Below are 20,599 nucleotides of genomic sequence, written 5' to 3'. Positions count from 1 at the left end.
TCAAATGGCACATTGAACAAGTGTCCTTCAGTCCAATCCATAGCCTTATCTTGGGAGCCGTGACAAAAGTTGTCTCTTGTTTCAGGAACCATACAGATGCTTATGCTCAATCTAATTCTGGGGCATTTGGGAGCAAATGAAGCTTCTCTAACTTCTAATACTTAAATACATTTGGGAAAGGCTTGCACCCCTTTCGTCCTCCCAAAGGTGGACCTAAGAGTCTGTCTCTGACATAGACCGTCCTCCTTTTCCTGTAGTAATGATGAACGGTTCACCCTGTTTAGTGATACGTGTTATTCGATAAGTATTTTTGAATGCTAACTGCCTCTTCTTATTTCACTTCCAGAACTGAAGACTTCGGTGCAGAGCTGGAACAGGTAACGTGTTTGGATTTGTGTCCCAGACACCCTCCACCCTGCCATATTTGGGCCTATAAATGTCTTCACCACCCGGAGTTCAGAGACTCCTAGAATTGCAAGGTTGGAAGAGGCCTGTAAGGTCCCTGTTTTACCACCCAGGTGCTGCCTATTGAATGGTCACAGGCTTGGCCAGACACATTGGCAGGACTCCTACCTTTGAGAAAGGTGGTATCTGCTACCATTACTCACCCAGTCTCCTCACTGAGCCCCGCAAAGCTTCAGGCGTAAACACATTTTTAGTGTCTTCCACCAATCCAATTATAGTTCTGCTAGATCTGGATTGGCTTCAGATTGGGTTATTTTAATATTCCAGGATGATTTTTTGAAGTTCAGAAATTTCAGTTCATTTCACATTTTCTATTTGCAATTTCTAGCTGGAAATTACATATGGAAGCTGAGTCACCTGCCTCGCCCCTGGAGCCTGCTGCCTGTTTCCAAGGCCTTCCTCATTATTCAGACCACGACTCATTCACATGAATACCAAAAGCAACACTTGATGGCTGTGGAAGATTTTCATCCTCACGGGTCGTGAAATGCATCAGAATATTTTCCGTTTATCACCTACGCTAAGGATTTATGACTGCCTAAGTGTTATATTTCTAGCCACTGTATTCTGAGGCAAGCAACCTGCCGCAAGGTAAGGACAACTTCTTTATTCATATTGACAATGATAGCAAGTGAAGGGCAAGAATTAAAAAAAAAAAATCCTCCTTTTGGTATGTTCAGAATGAAAATCTTATTAAAATAAGACCTTTGAAGGGCTTCTTGTCACTGTTCATTTGGGAATATATTTCACAGATGGCACAGACGCCCTGAAATGTTGCCTGGTCCACAGCCTTTTATCTGCAGCTTTAGAAGAGCAAAGGGTATGACATATGGAAAGGAGAAACCAGCCATGGGAAGGCATGACTAGGGACAGGCACGGGAATTTCTATAACTGGTTCTTGCCTTAAAATATTTCAAATTACTTTCTCCCCATGAAGCACCCCACTCGAGTATAGGATGGGGGCTGCAGATGGGGTAGTTCAGGGAAGATGTGAGCCCTTGTCAGCGATGCAGGACTGTGAGCTTTGCAACTCCTTACCCTGGACAGAGGTCACACTATTTTCACATAGCTGTGGTTGGTATGAACTGCATCCCTACCTCCCAAATTTCTATACTGAAGTCCTAACCCCCTGGCATCTCAGAATGTGACTTATTAGGAAATAGGTTCATTGAAAGTGTAATTAGTTAAGACCATGTCATCCTGGAATGGGCCCCTAATCTGACATGGCTGGTGTCCATGTAAAAAGGGGAAATTTGGACACAGAGACAGACATGTACAGAGGGAAAATGATGTAAAGACGCTGGGAGAACGAAAATCACAGAAACACCAAAGATCGTTGGCAAACCTTGGCAGAAGCTAGAAGAGAAACACAGAATAGACCCTTCTCTCTGTTTAGCACAAGACAACAGGCCCCAAATGAGTCGCTGATGCAAAGCCCCATGGCACTAAACCAAGGTTAAAGTTAATTGCAGTTTTAGGGCTCCCAGAAATGGAATCTGAAACCAAGGAACCACCTGATCAACACCAGTGAAGTCCCCTGGCTGGCAGACCTCTTTTCTCCCCTAAAGGAGAGTAACCTGGAAAGAGCTGCCCACTGTTTGCCTAGTGTAACTTCCTTCTTCCCATACCCTCTGCCTATAAAAGACTTCATTTTGTACAGCCTCTCGGAGCTCCTTTCCATGGGCTAGATTGGATGCTGCCCAATTGATGAATTGTTGAATAAAGCCAATAAGATCTTTAAAATGTACTCAGTTAAATTTTTTTTTTAACACTCTCAGCCCTCAGAAGGAATCCACCCTATGGACCCCTTGATCTTGGACTTCTAACCACTGGAACTGCCAGAAAATGAATTTATGTTGTTGAAGCCACCAGTTTGTGGAACTTTGTTGCAGTAGCCAGAACAGACTAATACAACTGCCAGACTGAAAGCATCTAATAACACGTATTGGTCTGCAAAGAGTCATGGAAGCTGTACCACCTAAAGGTGCAATTTTATTTTCAAAACACTGATGATTAGAGATGTTTCTATCTTGATTTTTATCCTGTTACTCATAGACACTTCTCATGAACACATGTAGATTTTTACATAATTCATAAAGTCTTCCTCTACTCCCAAGTCCATGTTTTGAGTTTCTATACTCAGCCCTTGAAACTGTCTCCAAAGACTTAAGAATCTTGGCATCTCAGTTCTTAAAATATCACATCCATGATTCCTTATTATACGCACCGCCTTTGGTCAATGAAAAACATAACTGTCCACCTTTCTGTGGCCCTTGAAGAGCTCCTTGCATTTCTAAAAGTCTGTGCGTACCTAGGACTACGAGGGACAGGTCCATGGTACCTCCACAGGCGGCTGGATGTGGCCTCTTCGCCCCTGTGGTCCCAGTTGTTGGAAGGGGGCTGGGCCATTCTGGGGACCCTAGTGAGATGACAGGGCAGTGGGCCCCCCACCCTTCTTTGCTTACAAATCACATCTGCTTTCAGGGGAGCCATGGATTTCCTCCTGCTGGCCCACTTCCAAGTCTCAAATTACAGCTGGGTTCTAAGTTTGGATGTCTTTGCATTTAACCCTCACAATCTGACCCTGTATACCTTTGAACTCTCATTTCTTTCCCAAATTATTTTGATGTTGAGCAAATTCAAAATTGATATTTATGAATTTGCATTTCTATAGTCATATGTATTTACTAAGTTGGCAATCTGTAGGCTAATATATTTGTTCCTGTGATCAGTCTGGTCTGCCATGCTCTGTGACTCTGGGCTTTTTGGACCAGAGATTTCGGTGGGAAAGCCAGCCGTAGGCGATGCCTCAGTTACCTACAGGCAGCCAGGTCTCATCATGGCAGTCTGGCTCAGCGCGACCTCAAACAGAATTACAAGTCAGCTATCCTAAGAGCATGGAAGAGCCATTCAGACTTTTGTTTAAATCTCCTGAAAGGCATCAAAGTGGACAGGGCAATGCACTGAGTGTCATTTATTAATGCGCTCCAAATACCTCACAACAGAGGAGTCCCTTCCCTTCTCCATCTCTGCGCAGCTCAACAGATGGACAAACAGACAAAGAGCAAGACCAGTCTGCCCGTCCCTCCCAGCAACTCACACCTGCAGATCCCTCTCCTAGCCTCTTGCTCTCAGGCTGACATTATCATCATGTAGAGTGATTAAGCCTTTTCTGGATTTTTCCAGATGCGTTTCCACTCTTATTTCAACCAGGAGTCTTCAAACTTTTGACTGTTTATCCCATCCATAGAAATTGACATCAAGCAGTAGAGAGAATGAGAGAGAGGGAGAAAGTTTTAAACTATTTATGTACTATTATGCATATATATATTGTGTCAACTAGAAAATGTACATGGAAGAAATTTTTTAAATTTGAGACAAAGGTCATATTTCTATCTCAAAAATATATATATACATATTTTAAAGGGATATATTGACAAATTAACAAAACTTTGCCCTGCTATGAAACTTATTTTTAATGAGGGTAGCATGATTGAATATACTTCATCATTTTACAGTTCATTGGTTTAATACTTGTACTGCCCAGATTCTAATTCATCAGTACAGTTCTCTGTCTCTCTTTCTCTGCCTCCCTCTCTCTCTCTCTCTTTGTTCTTTCTTTGATACTTGGCTTTATTGCTTATTACAGCTGAAAAAATTCCCTCAAGAGGATGTACAGAACTAGACGGAAGAAATGCTCCTGTTGAAGTTCATTTTCATTCTGATTATGCAAAGGTTTTTGTTAAAATTCCGCTAGCAAATTTCATCTTCTCTGATGTCAATTGGTTGATCTTCCTGACTAATCACAAGGTATTTCACTTTTGTGCTTTTAATAGACAGGTTTGAATCTCAATAAAACTCTGTTTGGAAGAAAATTTTCAACAGATTTGTGATAGTTCCTCTAAGGTCACTGATCTGAGAGTTTTTATAGGTGACACAGAGACTTTTTTTCAGGTAAAAACAAAATCACATAAGCATATTTGGAAATGTTTCCAAATATCCCCTTTCAAGCTGTTCTTTTCATAACCTGCATCTCTCCAAAAAGCACTTTCCCACAGGTTGGCCAATTTCTTTTCAAACCCAACAGATCATCTCTGACTCTTAAAATATCCCATGATGAGGGCAGATGAGGAGTGCACTTGGGGCACAGGAAAAATGTTAGCTCTTCCATTTTCTTGATATTCCTTTGCCCTCGCATTGTTATTATCTTCAGCTGACTGTTTGAGTTCTTTGGACGTTTTCTAAGTGAGTGCTTTCTCTGTGGTAAAGACATGGGCAATTCCTTAAAGGAATTGTTTTAAGCCACACGTTCATTTTGTGAGGATTAGTTTAATCTAGATAACATGATCCAGAAATCCATGTAGCCAGGAATATGTCTACTGCAATATCTTTCAAGGACCTGATGGCTCATGGGGGCTGTCATCAACCTCCCTGATCAAAGGTAAGATATCAATCTTAACATATTTTCTTAAGATATTGAAAATACTATCAATGTCCCATGACTGTGTTTGGGACATACAGGCTAAGTGAGGATGCTACTCCAACATATATATTAGAATTAGTTAAGTTAAACTTCTTTATTTTTTAGATAAAATTAAACATAAGTAAGGATCAAGGCTGGACACCTCATTTTGGAGATCACTAGTCCAGAGAAACACAACACCAGAGGATCCAGAGAAACGCAGAAACCTCCTTGCTGGGGAAGGTGGTTAGAAAGGCTATGAAACCCTTTAACACTTTTATTAGATTCTTCTGTATTGCTTACAATACCTTTGGGAAACATAAGGGTGATATGGATCCCCAGGGTCCAGACAAGAGACTGACTGCCAGGCACCCAGGTCATGCCCAGGATTGGGCATTACTGGGGTGCTCTTTGCTATATTACTTCGAATCACTAAGTGAGCCTTTGTTCCATTTCCATAGAGCTGTTCTGTGGGGCTTCCGAGGAGAAGCTGGAATGTCCAATGGCGGACACGTTTCCAAGTCTATCAGGCTCATTTGCTAGATTTGTTTTTGGTCAATAAAAAACATAGCTTTCGAATGCTCTCATGCAGGTGTTGCAGAGCTTATAGAGGTAACATTCAAATTGCCTCTGAAGAGTCCTTGATCATGATAAAGCAAAGCAAACAAAACAAAAATCTCTGTATTTCCCTGAACCTTGGGAATATCACAAATGCTTTTGAGGTTCCAACAAGTTAGAAGTGACTATTACCCTTTATTTTTCTACACACGTACACACACATATGCACACAAACACACCTACACTGGTTTGTTTCTGAGTGATGTGCAAGGAAATAAAAAATATGATTTGGTAGACAAGAAATAACAAATGCTGGTGAGGAGGTGGAGAAATGGGAACCCTTCTACACTGTTGTTGGGAGTGTGAATTGGTGTAGCCATTGTGGAAAGCAATATGGAGGTTCCTCAAAAAACAATAATTCCACTCCCAGGAATTTACCTGAAGGAAACAAGAGCCCTGATTTGAAAAGACATTTGCACCCCTATGTTTACTGCTGCATTATTCACATAAGCCAAGATGCGAAGCAACCTAAGTGTCCATCTGTAGATGAATGGATAAAGAAGATGTGGTACATATATACAATGGAATATTATTCAGCCATAAAAAGAAAACAAATCCTACCATTTTCAACATGGATGGATCTAGAGGGTATTATGCTCAGTGAAGTAAATCAGGTGGAAAAGACAAATACCAAATGATTTCACTTACTTGTGGAGTATAAAAACAAAGCAAAAACAACAGAAGGAACAAAGTAGCAGTAGAGTCATAGACACGGAGAAGGGACAAGTGGTTACCAAGGGGGAGGGGTTGGCACAGGAGTGGGGGGGAAGGGGGAAGAGGATTAAGGGGCACCATAATTCACAATCACAATATAGGTTGGTCACGGGGACAGTAGCACAGCCCAGAGAACACAGTTAAAGATTCTGTAACATCTTACTACATTGAGAGATAGTGACAGCACTAGAGGGGGTGAGGATTTAATGATATGGGTAATGTTGAACCACTGTGTTGTGTATTTGAAACCAACATATGATTGTATATCAATGATACTTTAATTAAAAAAATATCATTTGGTAGATGATCTGTGCTAGTGTAAATATATGTGCTAGTGTGAGTGGGTAGAGGTTATCAGTTTTAAATACCTCATGCAATATGAACTGCAAGTAACAAGGCTCTCAACTAAGTGATATTTTAAGAAGTGAAAGCGTAGAGAAAAGTGTGGCCCCAGGATCTCCTGTATCAGTATCACGTGTGAGGCCCCTCCAGGATTCTGATGTAACAGAGCAGTAAGAAGGCTTCCTTGGTGATTCTTATGACCACTGAGGCTTAAGACCTATTGATCTAGGCTGTGGGTCAATAGAAATAAAGATAACAACCCGAGCGGGCACGCACTGCAGGCCTGCTGCACCAGAAACCATTACTTCCTTCTTCCAGACCCACTCATGGCTTCTGTTCATGTCATAATATCTTCTGAGAGCAGGCAGTTATTACAACAATGAATCTGTTTCCTCCAGACCCGTGGCTGTCACTCTCCTGATCTGCCACCTGTGTCACATCCCATTAGGTTCTGTGGGTGAGGCACGGCACATGTCACAGACCGACACACATCGGGGCAGAAGCTTGAAAGGACAGGGTTGAGCCAAAGCAAAAACCAGAAAGGAAGCAAGTTTCAATTTTTCTAGGAAGCCCTCTCAGACAAAATCAACTTTTTGAGACAGGATTTTGGCGTGGCGACTGATGGAGGCAAAACCTGGCAGGTTTGTGGCTCGGATGTCAGGCAATGGGGACAGTGAGAGCTGGGTCAGAACCCAGTTTCTCTGACATGCATTTCCAAGCATACATTCTGTAGAACACAAATCCTACCCAATGCTCCAGGAACAAAGGATCTTATGGTTAAAACACATTCTTGGATATTCTAAATTAAAAAATTTTTTAAACTATAGACTCACAGGAGGTTGCAAAATAGTATACAGAGTCCCATGTACCATTCATCCAACGTCTCCCATAGGTATATTTGTATAACTGTAGTTCACGATCATTGGTACACTGCTATTAACTGGAATACAGGCTTTATTCAGTTCCCCCCAGTTTTTACATCTGTGTGAGTGTGTGTGTGTGTGTGTGTATAGTTCTATGTGACTTTACCCTGTGTAGAGATTCGTATAACCATGACCACAATCAAATACAGAACTATGCAATCCCCACCAAGGGACTCTCCATCTAACGAAAGCCACTGATCTGCTCTTCATCGTTACCATGTTTTCATTTCAAGAATATTACATAAATGGAATCATATACTATATGACCTTTTGAGATTGACTTTTCTCATTTGGCACAATGCCCTTAACTTTGGTCCAGGTTGTTGCACATATCAAGAGCTTATTCCTTTAAGTTGCTGAGTAATTAATATTTCATGGTATGGATTGTTGTAGTTTGTTTAACCATTCAACCACTGAAGGATTTTTGGGTCATTCCAGTTTTTGGTTTGAGTGAAAATGCTATGAACCTTTGTGTACAGGTCTTTGATGAACCTATATTTTCATTTTTCAAGATAAATGCCCCAAAATGTAATTGCTTGGGTGTATGGGAGTTGCATGTTTAGATACATAAGAAACAGCTGTGTTATTTTCTATGCCTGTTAGGGAAGTATGAGAGATCCAGTTTCTCTGTACTTTCTCCAACATTATCATTGTTTTTTATTTTAGCTGTTCTAATAAGTATGTGGTGGTATCTCATTGTAATTTTAATTTGCAATCTCTAATGGCTAATGATGTTGAATATCTTTTCATGTGTATATCATTCATCTGTATCTCTTATCTGGTAAAATGTCTATTCATGTCTTTTGCTCATTTTGTAATTAGATTTTTTTTTTTTGGTTTTATTACTGTTCGGTTTGAGAGTTCCTTATATATTCTATGTTCTAGTCCTTTGTCAGATATGTGATTTGCAAATATTTCCTCCCTGTACATTGCCTTTTCATTTTCTTAACTGGATCTTTCACAGCACAAAAAGCTTATACTTTTGATGAGGCCCCATTTACTTTTTCTTTTATGGATTGTGCTTCTGGCGTCATTCTAATAACCTTTCAACTAGCCCTTGGTCCTGAAGATTTGATCCTATGTTTTCTTTGGAAGGTTTTATAGTTTTACTTTTACATTTAAAGTCTGCTTAAATGTAATATACAGTTCTAATTTCCCATTTAAACCTATCGTTCATTTTGAGTTAATTTTTATATAAGGCACAAGATTTAGGTCGAGCTTCATTCTCAATGCTTTTTCACATTTTAAGGGCTAATTAAAGTTCCATAATTAAAAACCCTGACTTTTACATTTAACCTGAGGTCCCCAAACTTGGCCATCTATTCATGGAGCAGTTATTTATTGGATGCTTTCTGTGTACAGACACAGGGTTGGGCACTGGGATACGGGAAGAATCTCTGATCCTTAGGAACGATTTGTTTTTATACACCTAGTATGCACAATACTCTTGGAACTCTGTTTTGTGGAAATCCTTTAGGAAATTCTGCTTGAGATGGCAGATGGACTCAGAGCCTGAGCCAGAGGCCCGTGTAAACAAAGAGAAGATGCAGAATTAGAACAGTGCCCGGGCAAGAGCCAACATCTGTGGGAAACCTGCAGTCAAAAGCCAGAAGGGTAGAAAAAAAAGAGCAACAGCTCAGGAGTGGTGGGGACAATGCGCCTGGGGGAACAACGGTGTCTGCGCCTGCCGCTGCTGAAGATCTCAGGTGCCCTTTTTCTTTTCTGATTCGCTGGGCTCCTCAATGTTAGTGCCTGGCCATAACCAGCTATGTTATATATATGTGCATAGGTATAGGCATGTATATACATATATATGTGTGTGTGTATGTGTGTAATATATGCATGTGTGCATATATACTACACACATATACACATATGCATGACACACACATAACACATATATAATACACACATAACACACACATATATATTATACACACATTAAAATTTTTTTTAATGTAAAAATGTTTCCTAGTTTATACCAGTTTTGGAGGTAAAGCCTATGGTCACAGCAATTCCCACAACCCCTTTATCTGGCATTTCCTGATGCTTCACATCCTCTCCAATCATTACGGAAGTCCCCAAGTGCCCCCTCTGCTCCAGGGTCCTTCCTGCAGACTTTATGAATGACTCCTGTCCTCTTCCTGTCCCAGCTCACAGTAGCGACACCTCACAGGGATGCTGGTGTCAGGGTGCTGCTGACATTGCTGGCTCACGCTCTGCCTGCAGCAAGGGATCTGGTGCCCTGGCAACAGCCACACTGCCTCCAGTGCTCTTAGTACCTTCTCTCTCTTTTTCTCTAAGACATGAGCATTGGTCCACCAGGCTGGCCTGAAGTACAGTGTCCATTACTCAGTCCCCTTGCCCTCTGACCTTGACTCATGGTGTAAGAACCAAAGTGTGCTTGCTTGTCTTCCTGGGGCACATCAGCCCCTCTTGCCAACAGATTTCCAGTGGGCTCTCCTGTCATTTAGAAACGCCCTTACTTATCTGAATCACCATTCTGGTTCCCGCCATTTACAAAAGAACTGGCTGCTCCCAGTTTACAGGAAGGTAAATTCTGAAAGTAAGTTGCTAAGTCCCACAGCTACAAAATTGTACATGACAGCAAAGTTCCCAGGCCAGCCCACAAAAGCCTACTTACCCCAAATGTAGCCGAACTGAGGTAATAAAGCTGTATGCAGCCTAACCATGCGCGGCAATGTGTTTCCATTGGAATGCGTGTCTTGTACCAACTGGGAAGCCAAGAGAGGGAAATAAATCTTAAACTTAAATCTATCTTGTTGCTGGGATTCTATAGCCAGTAAACCAGGCCCAGAAAGGTGGGGAAATGTTTAGATGCTCAAGGAGTCATTTATCAAATCTTGGGAATTTCCAAAGGAAGGTGTAACATTCTAATTTAGTCCTATGACAATAGAGCCTCACTTTCATACCGTCTACCGAAGCACTGCAATGTCTGTCATCTTGGGATGAGGTCAAAGACCCTAAATCAAGAGAGGATGAAGGCACCTCTGTTGGGAGTGGCACCGGGTTCTGGAACATACCCAGGTGAGCAATAGATGGGCAGAAATGCAACTGGGACTCTGGCAGAGGCAGCGTGCAGTTGGCCACCTGGCCTGGGAAGCAATTTTAATCCATTTTGATTACAACTACATCATGTTCTTGTTCCTAACAGACAGCTTTCTCACTTTGATTTGCCCACTCCCCGTTTCCCCTTACAAGAGCATCCTTATCTCACACTGACCAAGAGAACAGACCATCAAATAAGCCTTAGAGAGAGATTGTCTTTAAAACTGACCAGATGGCAAAGAGCCATCTTGACCAAAGAGGACAAGTAATGGACTGAGCACGTACTATGTGCCAGTCACTGGGCCTTATCTTTTCACCTGCATATCTTTATCCATCCTCCTAAAAATCCTAGGACCTTATATCCTAGCATAATAATCCCTCAGCATCATTATCCCTATTTAGTGATGAAAACTGAAGCCCTAGAGGTTGTTAGACTGGGAACCTTGGACAGTAAGAGGCATGGCCGGGATTCAAACACTACTTCCGGCTCTGGAGCGATGGTCTTTTCACCACCTCAGCACCTCCTGCCCCTGGAAGAGAGCATTTCCATGTCACTGCCCTAAAAATAAAGATATCTCACATGTGGGTTTTCAACACCCCCCCCAAAATCAGAGAGCAAGGATGACCCCTTTTTTTTTTCTTTTTTTCTTTTGGTATCATTAATATACAATCACATGAACAACACTGTGGTTACTAGATTCCCCCCATTGTCCCTTTTTTTTCTTTACTGTAGTTAATACAGGGAAGGGGATAAGCGTCCAGGGGAGGGCTGGCATCGCATGGGCTTTGCCACACGCCGTGGTCAGACTGAGTGAGAAGCCCCCAGCTTCCAGAAAGCCCTGGCAGGCACGGGGCCCTTGTAAGGTGACACTGAGCTAGCCAACGCTTATGAGGGATGGGACCACCGCCCCGCTGGACTGTGTACGGTGCCCGGCTCAGTGCCAGAGGGAGGGAAGATTATATTATAATTTGGTGATGGAAAGCGGTAAAAAAACGGCCTGTACTGCAGGGTGAGTGTCCGAGCTTTTCAGATTATACAAAAAGGAGCTATAACATCCACGCTGAGGGCACCAAAATTCAATCTACCTACAAAATCACACGGAAGCTAATACATAATAAAGAGGCAGAAGACACACACACACACACAAATCCAGTATCTTTCCCTTTGGATCCCTTCCCCAACAGCTCCTCCTGGCTCCTGTCTGCGTCAGACTCCCCCTAGTGGGAGGCCTGGGGATTTTAGCGGGCGTGATCCTCTCAGAGCAATAGAAGTGTTTCAGGATTTTCATTTTTAAATATTTCTTTAGATAGAGGTGAGCAGAAAAGTCAGCGGTTTTTATAGAATGCAGGTAATAGAACTCTTTCCCCTCCACTCAGGTTTGTGCTCAGGAAATCCTGACAGTGCAGGCTGATCCGCACAGCCTTACTCATGCCTGTGCACCCGTCAGCTTCTCTCAATCCCTCCCCTCCAGGGGCATCCAAAGAGAGAATGTATCCCAGGGTGTGGTCAGCCCAGCACCGGGAAGACCAGCTCAGCCCGACTCAGCTGGGGAGAATTCCACCATAACATCTGCACTTGCTTTCCGCTTGTGGGTTGGCCTCGTGCTCAAAGGGCGGTCAAGATCTGTCAAGTGACTGTTTGCGTGGTCCCCCTCGTATCTTACAAGCAGGTGAGCAACCCAAACCAAATATGAGGAAGCCACTTGTTCCAAATGTTAAACCACCAAAAAGAACAGGGCGCAGTCTCACGGTGTCAAGCCGACCACCAGCACCGCCATGGAGCCACCTTCAAAGAGAGGGGACTGTCGCTCCCTGACGTGTTAGACAGAGCAAGGGGTACAGGTCACTCTGCTGGCAAGCACCCAGCTCCCCTCTGGTGCTATCCAACTCACTATTAATGTGGACTCTTTCCAGGACACCGAACATTATCAAGAAGAAGGAATGAAAGAATCAAACACACTCTCCAGGCTGACCACTCCTTGTGTTACAGATCTCAGTAACTGCAGCATTTGAATTCAAAAGCAGTGGGGGGAAAAGAGGAAAAAGCCGAGAGAAGAGGGCATTTGAGTAATAAATGAAAATCTTGTGGGGAGCATTAATCCTCATTAATTTGTTGGCACGGGAAGGGGGACATAAGTTGCAAAGAAAGTCATCACACAGTGATGTGTCCAGCTCCCACAGAAAGAAAAATTCTCAGGTTGCAATTCTTATGGATTGATGCAATATCAATATTGAAAGAAAGAAGTGATAAAAATTAAGAGTGAACTGTAGGGCACCGGGTTTTGAGAATTAGCTGATGTACAAGTTGACTGTTCTGATAATAACCAGTTAGCTTGGATCTGGAAGAGGCAAAGAGCAGGGAGACATAGGAAGAGGACTCAGAGAGCTGGAGATAGGGCAGGATGACCAGGGCCCTTCTGACGGGGGCTACCGGGACCTGCTACCAGCCTTAGACTTCTTTGCACCCACATGGCTCTCTACTACCAGGGAGTGGCAGGCAGGCGAGGGAGGCCTGGGCAAGCCTTGGTAGGACTGCCCAGGGCCCTTGTGGCAGAGAGGAGCCCCTGCCCAGGCAGGAGAGACTGCAGGGCTGGGAAAACAGAGCCTCATTAAGTCAGTGAGCCAGACAAGAGCATCCGGAGGGAGCTAGGGAAGCGGACATGAAGCCCAGAGGTGTTGGGCCAGTGATGAGAGCCTGGTGGGGGGCAGGTCTGGAGTCTGGAGGGTGAGCGGGAGGCCAGGGCTGGGCAAACACATGGACCAGGCATCAGTGCTGGCTCCGGTGTGCCCTGCCTCATGGGGGGCTGGCCGCATGTGAAGGAATGAGGTGCTTTAAAGTCACACCCCTAAACTGGGCGGGGTCAGCCAAACCTCTCTCCAGGCGTGGCAAGAGAGGTGTCTGACCCATTCCTGCTACTGGCCCTGGTCCTGGTTAGGTGTTCACACGCAGCCTTAAGTGAGGTCAATCTACACAGATCACGTGGAGGGTCGGGTTCATTCTTTTCTTACCTGCGCTGTCCCCCTAAATCCATGCAGACTGGGGCCCTTGCAAATGCTATCAGAGGAGGTGGGGTTGGTGCAACTAGCCCTGGGCGATCTGCTTTGCCGAGCCACTAGGGATTAGTTGTCATTGGCTGGGTTGGGTGGCAGAGTTGTTAGTTAACCGGAATCTGAGAAGAGGAGAAAGCTTTGTAAAACCCACCTGGTACCAGCAATTGGCACCAAGCTCTAGAAAAGCTCCTACCTCTTTCCAGTGGGGCCCCAACTGGAAGGCAAAGTCTCTCCATCCTTCCGCATCCTGCTTCACTGTACAGAGCATAAGACTGCAAGTTTCTAAGCTCCTGGAGAGCAGAGACCACGTGATGTAACCTCTATGTCCCATATACAGCATCGTCTAATACAGTAGCCACCAGCCACATGTGACTAGAGCACTTCAAAGTGGCTACTCTGAATCTGAGATGTGCTGGATTCAGACTTAACATGAAAATATAATGCATAGGATCTCATCATATGTTTTATTTTCATTGACTGTTGAAATAATATTTCACGTAAATGAAATATATTGTTAAAATTATTTTTTTTCTATCTCCTTTATTTAAAAAAAAAAAGACTTTACATGTTAGAGTGCTTTTAGATTCACAGCAAAACTGAGCAGAAGTACAGTGAGTTCCCATCTACCCCTGTCCCCACACACCTGCAGCTTTGAGCACTATCAACATTTCGCACCAGGGTGGCACATTTGTTATAACTGATCGATCTACAAGGACATATCATCGCCCAAGCTTCATATCCTTTTACCTCTTAATGTGGCTTCTTGAAAACTGAAAACTCCATCTGAAGGACTATATTTCTTGTGGGTAGCACACTTTATACCTGTCCTGATGGCAAGCCCAAAAAAAGGCCCTTGTATATGTCGGATAACAAGCCCATGCTGCACCCAGTTAAAAGCTGATCTTTGCCCCTTCTGTTTACAGCCAGTTAGGAAAGACATTGCTCAGAGGAAGGTCTCCCCACAGTCCATCAGCTGCCCGTCCTGTCCCAGGCCTGGACGGACTTCCAGCCCGCCCTCTGGAATCTGACCATCCAGCCGCAGCCTGTGGCTCCCAGAGCTGAGGCGGGAGGCCCTCTGGGCAGAAGCGTCGCCAGTGTCTCTGCGGGGCCTGGCTTCCGGCCCTGTTCCCCCAAACGGCCAGTTGCAACCTCAGCTCCCACAGGTCCCGTGGGCCCCCTGGGGCCTGGCTGGCCTGGGGAGTCAGGGTGAAGATCACAGTTGCTGATGTTTCCTTTCTTGGCTCCGTGAGGCCATGCTGAACACTGATCGTGAAGGTTTTTTCTCTGCATCACTTTGTACTCAGCTGGAGTCATTCCGGAGGCTTAAGCCATTTGCAAACTGGCCTTCCAGCCATCACAAACCAACTCCTGTATTTACTCCTGGTGCTCACCGGACACGGGACTAGTTTCCAAAGTGGGCTGGCACTAGCTCGGGTCTAAGGCCTGGTGAGAAGCGCCTGTTTGCCTAAGAGGATCACGTGGAGCGGTCGGCGGAGCTTCCGCTGAGACTGTGTAATGATTCCAGCACTAATCTCTTACTGTTACAACCCTGTCAGCAACCAGCAGTCAGAACTGGGCTTCCGTATAACCGATGTTACTCATCTGCGCCTCTCCTAGGACGTCACAGCTCACCTCTGCAGTGCCGTCTGTGCTTGTCCAATCATTCTCTGAAGACTGTAACCACCGCCCTCCCTCTCCTCGCCTCAGAGCTCACAACCCGCCTCTCTCTCATCCCACCTGGTCAGCCCTCCCCAGGGCTCCCTTCGGGGACCCCTGGAATTTCAGACAAGGAGTGGAGCTGCATTCACAGGCTCACCTCATCATTTTGGAAGAACTTACCTACACAGACCATTCGCTTTCACAAAATGAGCTTCTGACTGCTGGGATAAAGCAGAATCCTCTGGGTTTGTGAGCAATCTCTCGCCCTGGCTTTTCTATGACTTGGAAGACCCATTTACCTGCAGCCCTGATTCTGATTTAATATTCTATCACCGACCTTGAGACAAAGGCCATGATCCAAAGGCAGTGTTTGCACAATGCCCTTCGGTATTATTGAAATATTTTAATCTTTTTCCTTCTTTTGTGCTAAGCAACCTTTCCCTCTGGTCAAGGAGCAATTAGAAAGTGTGTCAGTTGCAAAAAAGAAAATCTTAACATATCAATAGTTTACTTAATTTTTTTGCATTAGATTTATCTAGTAACGCTGGTCTGATTTTGTGACTTCTGTGGTGCAAGTTATACTATCACTGTCAAGTTTTGGTCTCAGTGTTATGCTGGCTTGATGAAAAGACATTGGAAGCATTTATTTTCCTTAGACTTGAAACGTTTTTAAAGTATTAGAATTATCTACGAAAGATTTAAAATAATTCATTCGTGAAGTTATCTGAGCCTTGCAGCTGGACAACTTCTCAACTTTGTGTAAGATAATTTCTTGGGTTTTCAAATGTTCGCTTAGAGTTGAGCATAGTTTTCTTTTAATTTTCTCCATCTTTGTGTAATTTCCCAACACTCCTCTCCAGTTTTCTGTATTTGTATTTTGTCTGTCATTTTGTAAGGTAGAGGATATTAATGGTTTATCTATGTCATTTAAAAGCATTAGATTTTGGATTCATTAATTTTTTTCTGCCAAATATCTATTTCTTATCAAATGTATTTATTTCAACTATCTATTTCTTCTTTTTGCTTTCTGTGATTACCTTGTGTTCTTTTTCAGTCTTCTTGAGTTGAAAAACTAATGCATTATTTTGATTAATTTTTATTTGTATATGCTAAGTGCTTAAGCCAAATACTTTTCCTCTAAGTGCTGCCTTAATCATACCCTTAGGTTATGGAGCACAGCTTTCAAATTATTCATAATCACTATTGTCTAGGTTTTCCACACATACGTGCTAGGCTCCCTGATCTGAATACCTGCTTACTTTAAGTTTTGGGCTCTCCTCTCTGGCTGTGCTAGGCTGGCGGTGGAGGTCTTAAATCACCCCCATGGCTTATCCTACAGTTCTCTCCTAAAACAGCTGCCCATCCCCTGCCATTTGGAAATGACAAACTTTAGAATACAACTGTAGAAATGGTCCTTCCTTCTTCTGTTTTCTCCAGGAATTAAAACCTGGAGAAACACAATTGTTTAAATAATTAAACAATGCAACTGTTCCAAGTACAGCACTCTTGGTTGGTTATTACAGAATTCCTTCCTGCATTTCTTGGATGTTACTAGCTTCCTGCTTTAGATCTATGGAGACAATATCTATTGAGTGTCAGGCCCTGGTCTGATTGTCAGTGCTCTTTGCTCTTGTTAGTGTCACTCAATCAGCTCCTAATAGTCTTCAGAATGGTTTGGGGTTGTAGATCTTATTTTCTGTGCATTCCAGAAAAGGAAAGAGACAGATAGCATTGCATTCCATCATTTATTATCAGATGTATTATCAGTAATTATTTTGTTGAAGAGGCCTTGAAAAGTTTTTTAGATTCATGGGACTCAAATTAAATAGAAAAAAGAATTCTCTGACCTTAAATGTTTCGTAAGCATTAGCTGATCTTTCATCTCCAAAAAAATATTCATCCTTTATGCCTTTTATCTTCCATCAAACAAGTAGAGTTTATTAGCCTGATTTCTCCCATTGAAAACATGGGGCAGGCAGAGCTGCTAATAAAGGGAGACGCCTGACTTCTACCCTTGCCCAGGGAGAATGCCCAGACTCCCAGCTCTTTCTGGACCTGACTTGGAACTTGAAAATGTGCTTACCTTCCCTTGTGATTGCCTGAGGCTGTCTGCAGGGGCTTGGCAACAACAGCTAATGAGGAAGGTCAGGAGGTGTGCCAATATGCCCATTGTCTGGATTTTTTTTTCTTTTACTTGGGTCAGCAGTTAGCCTGAGTAAGAGGAGCCATCGGTCTTTGGGTCCTGTGCCTCCTATGGCTTCCCTGGACAAGACTAACTTCAAAGGAAGAGAATCAAAAACTAATTCTGAATCACACTGGCGGTTTTACATAAAACCGGAGACTAATCAGATGGAGTGGAGTGTCTCTTAGTCAGATTTTTGCTCGAGGCCCTCTAATTCATAATGTTTATGGCCTCTCTCATCCTGTGCGGGATGCTATGGGCTTCCCGAGAGCAGCTTGCAGATGGAGGCCAGCTCTGCATTCAGGGAAGCCAAAGGCAGTGCCAGGTGAGTTTGTAGACACTTTGCAGCCACCTGCTTTCTGTTACGATGCTTCAAAATGCCTCCGGGCCAGACATCCACTTCATACGCTGGCTCAGGCTTTTGAAATAAAACATCCTCCTGAAATAAGAGCTGGCAGGCTCTCCTTTAGGGATGTGGCAGAGGCAATAACCCTGACCTGCCTCCACACAGCTTTGGGTGAGAGAGTGTCTTTGAATTTAGCCTCTATTTCCAGCAATTTCTGAGAGAAGAGAGTGTAACCAGGATATCTTTCAAGGTAGAAGACTCTTCTATTTACTCAAAGGAGAAAAGGTGATTGGAGAGACTGTGGTGGGAATACGTGATGTCTAAAGCCCCCTGTGTCTGTGTGTGTGAGAGTGCTGGCCCAGAATACTCAGTGCACAGGTAAGGACTTTACATCAATTGCTGGGACATCTAGAACTGACTTGCAGAAAATGCTTCCCTTCTGGACCTATAGCTCTCTTAAGAAGCAAGATTCACCTCATGCACTGGCCAGAAAAGCAGCAGACAGAGACAACAGCTCCCCAGCGCCGTCCAGCCTTGCCCTTCTGGAGAACTGACAGCGGCGCTGGGCTAAAAATTACCTCTCCTTTGAGAGGTAGAAGCATCTTCGAAACACTAAATCTGACTTTTATCCTGAGAGTAGCTGTCAAACTCCAGTGGCCAGGCCATAGGAGAAAAAGCCCAGGGACTTCACAAAGTACAGAATCTAGCAGATCTTCACATGGAATACTGGGGCCCCAGTGGGTTATGCCTTTAGTGTGAGCATGAATTAGATATATGCTACCCCACCTCCCCACCCCACTGTGCTAGACATCAAGGAAAAGTAGCTTTCTCTGACCTCAGCATACAGGGGAGGAAATCAAACCTCTAACTCGATTACTCATAAACACAAGGCCATTGTATAATTTTCCAGCTTCAGATCCCACTGTCTGGGTAGTCACAGAAACTCAACTTGACAATTAGTATACAGAGCTGCTGGGCTGGAAGTAGCCTTAGGCTCTTGGCACTAAGAAATGCAAACCCTCTCAGACTTGTCTCAAAGAATTTCCATTGATAAAACTTAAAAAAATATATGTGAGCTCCCCAGCACAGACGGGAAAACTCACAAAAGACACCAGGCTCCATATGCATAATACTGCTGAAAAATACCCAGGAGGTTCCTTTTAAAAGGTTTCAGATATTCAGATACTGGATTATCAGCCAAAGAATATAAAACAAGTATTTTTAACTATGTCTAAAGACAAGAAATCCAGAACTCGGTATTAGTTTGCTAAGGCTGCCATAACAAAGCCCACAGATTTGGTAGCTTAAACAACAGAGTTGTATTTGCTGACAGAGCGAGAGGCTTGAAGTCCAAGATCAAGGGAATGGCAGGATCGGTTTCTCTGAGGTGATTCTCCTGGACTTATAGATGGCCATCTTCTCTTTGTGTCTTCACATGGGCTTCCCTCTGTGTGTGTCTGTGTCCAAATTTTCTCTTCTGATAAGGATATCTGCCATATTGGATTAGGACTCTCCCCAGCAATCTCATTCAACCGGAATTACCTCTTAAAGGCCCTCTCTCCAAACACAGGTATTGGGTTAGGACTTCAATAGACAGATTTTAAGGGGACAAAATTCAGCCCTCTTGTACTAGGTTCTATAAACATAAGAGAAGAACAAAAAAATACGTTTTCAAGCAAATTTGGAAAAAGATCCAATTAGAACTTCTAGGAATGAAAAACATTATAACTAAACATTTTTGTAAGCCTCAATGGGAGGTTGAAGACACAGCTGAAGAAAGAATTAGAAAACTGGGAGACAGACCAGCAGTTCAACCATTTACACAGTCCAGAGAGATAAAGAGAAATTGATGAATTGAAGAAAGACTCCAGTCTTCAGATTCAAGCATCCCAAGGAAACTGAGCAGCATTTTAAAAAGAAATACACACCCAGATACAGTATAAAGAAACTTCAAAATGCTAAAGCCAGAGATCTAAAAAGCAAAGAAGATACCTAGGTTACTTACAAAAAAAATGCTACATTTACAACTGACATCTTAATAGCAATCACAGAAACTAGATGATAGTGGAAAATTTTCTTAATATGCCGAGAGAAAATTACTATCAACCTAAAACTATACATGCAGTGAAGGTATCTTTCAAAAGTAAGAGTAAAGACCTTTTGAGGTAAGAAAAGACAGACTGTGATTAAAGGGAGTTCTAAGGACCTGTTTTAAGCAGAAGAAACTCATCTCAAGTACAAATACTGAGATAAAAGATGACATAATAAACCAAGAAAGTGGCAAATGATTAAACCCCCAAAACTGATGAAATAAAATGATGATGATAGAGAGGATATACAAAGCAATAATAGCACATAAATGGGAAGGGGTAATAGGATTAAAGTGTCCTAAGATCATTGTAATGTACAGTAGGAGGGAAATATATTAATTAAATTTAGAATATGATATGTTAGGTATGCTCATTCACAGTCTCAGATAAGCTCTGGGAAAAGAGAATTAGATACATAACTTTCAAAGCAGTAGAAAGAAATGAAAAGAAATAGTTCAAAAGAAGCCAGAAAATGAGAAAAAGAGACACAAAGAAAGCGGGATAGCTCCAAAACACAAGATAAGACACAGAGATAAAAATGTTTCAGTGATTACATTTAAATCAACATAGACTAAATGCCTCAGCTAAAAATCAAAGACGTCAGAGAAGATTTAAAGTATCTAGTATCTAGTTAACGCTCTTTTACAAGAGACACATCTGAAGCACACAGATCAAAAG

The 20,599-nt window shown here is 43.0% G+C and overlaps 1 long non-coding RNA gene across 1 annotated transcript; it reads left to right on the top strand.

The window, feature by feature from the left end:
* The first annotated feature begins 343 nt into the window (after window positions 1-343).
* LOC130684367 (uncharacterized) lies at window positions 344-3,804 on the top strand. The gene is made up of 3 exons (XR_008998616.1): window positions 344-479; window positions 794-1,056; window positions 2,244-3,804. It is a non-coding gene; the product is annotated as an uncharacterized LOC130684367 (long non-coding RNA).
* Window positions 3,805-20,599: the final 16,795 nt, after the last annotated feature.

The sequence above is a fragment of the Manis pentadactyla genome, chromosome 7, assembly GCF_030020395.1.
Source record: "Manis pentadactyla isolate mManPen7 chromosome 7, mManPen7.hap1, whole genome shotgun sequence".
Classification (NCBI taxonomy): domain Eukaryota; kingdom Metazoa; phylum Chordata; class Mammalia; order Pholidota; family Manidae; genus Manis; species Manis pentadactyla.
Note: the sequence above shows the minus strand (reverse complement) of the source record. Positions and strands in the feature narration are given on the sequence as shown.